The sequence below is a fragment of the Danio rerio genome, chromosome 21 (genome assembly GCF_052040795.2).
Source record: "Danio rerio strain M-AB ecotype USA chromosome 21, GRCz13ab, whole genome shotgun sequence".
Taxonomy (NCBI): Eukaryota; Metazoa; Chordata; class Actinopteri; order Cypriniformes; family Danionidae; genus Danio; species Danio rerio.
This window is the reverse complement of record NC_141041.1, coordinates 25,125,638-25,127,500: the sequence shown is the minus strand read 5'-3', so window position 1 is coordinate 25,127,500 and position 1,863 is coordinate 25,125,638.

The following is a 1,863-nucleotide window of genomic DNA, read 5'->3' as shown; positions in this document are numbered from 1 at the left end:
CATGCTGAAATGGCTAAAGACTAATTATCAAGACGATTCATTTAAAACACTATGAGTCAACTCTTTTATCAGTAGTTCTAAATCAATAGTTTTAAACACTGTGCACTTTTTAGTTGGATATTACACTTCACTTAGGGCTGTGTTACACACTACGTGGAAGGTCATTTTCAAAAACCTATAATAGGGGCTCTTTAAAGAAGTCTTTTAAGAACCAATTTAAAAGTCAAGGAACAAACAAGTTAATATGTGTGATTTGCACCTACAGTACGCATTCGCATAACTCCCAGAAAGCTTTCGCTGCACACTGTCGGGAATGCATTTCTTACATAGTCCTAACACTTCAGTGTACCATCACACTTCATAAAATGATTTTCTTACTTCTGTTTTTTTGTCTCGTTGTTGTCCAAATATTATCCATATTATTTTGCTTGCTTTAAAGTAAAAACTGACTTAACTTTTCACGCATCATTTCTGAAAACAAGTCTATATGAAGCATATATATGCTTCTTGATTTATATTTATAATTAAGGTTTTTAGATATTTGGACCAGAATCAAGACAAAAAACTCTGAAAGGAAAGCATTTTAACAGTGCAGTAGTCATGGGTACACCTTTTATTTTGCCTGCATGATTTGTTTTACTCTTGAAGTGCCATTAGCTGTGGCCATCCATTATATGAATCACCAAAGACCACAGTTTCAGCTAAAAAAAAAATTATTCTTGTGAAGAAAAAAAAGTCTGTTACATCTTGGACAGCCTGAGGATGAGTAAATTAACTGCAAATTTTCATTCTGGGGTGAACTATGTCTTTAATGGTTGAGTTCACATCCAGTTTCAGATATATTCTGGTAATATATTTTCCTGAGACGAAGGCCAAACTCCTATCTGTCAGGATCCTCAAATTTTAATTTCCTGCTTAGCGAGAGCAATGCACTCGAGCCTAGACAGAACCGGCCCCCTAAAGATAATTTATGGATTATGTAAAACATCCTTTCAGCTCCTCCTTAAATTCAATTTAAAGTCTCTGATTTATTCATGACAGAGCCAGAGAATGGGTCACTCTTTTGCGATGGCTGTTGTCCTTCTCCATCCATCTCTACAAGAAGTCCATTCACTTTCTTTGATAATTTGATGTCTTCTACAATAAAAGCAGCATCTGGATTTACACAGAGGACTTGGAAGAGATGGAGTTTTTCCTTTGCACCTGCGCTGTGAACCACTATAAAAATGTACTCCATTTCTACCTCATTTACTGTTTATGGTCATTACAAACAAATGGGTCTGATTCCCGTGTGAGTTCTTCAGAACTCTCAACTATGAAATCTGCTACTGTGCTCCAGCCCATTATAAAGACTTCCATTTCCTTAGCGAGACAGGGCTGCTTTCATCAGCGATCGGCCATTTAATAAGCATGCCATTCATATTATTTCAGTTAGCTTAACAAGAGGCACGCTGGCTCTGTGGCCTTTTGTCAGACCCGTCGGATATCCACAGAAGCAGAGCTACATAGGAAGCCCAAACTTGTGAACCGCAGTATTATCCTGCAAAGCCAAACACAGTTCACTACACCGAGCGGAAAATTTCAATGCTCAGTTGTACCAGATTACAACAAAACAGACGCCACCAGCCATTCAAGACACAGATAAATGCCTTCATAATTACCAAAGTGACATACAAATGCCACGACTCTCAAGTGTAAGGATTACGGGCAGAATCCCTGGCAGAGCGTGCCGGGATACAGAACATTAGTGACGGAAAAGGAATCGATGGGTACGGGGTAGACACTCCGCGGCCTGGGAATGCAGTCAGATGGCTCTGATTTCACAGCCCAGTGAACAGGTTCCCAACAAACACACACAAAGTC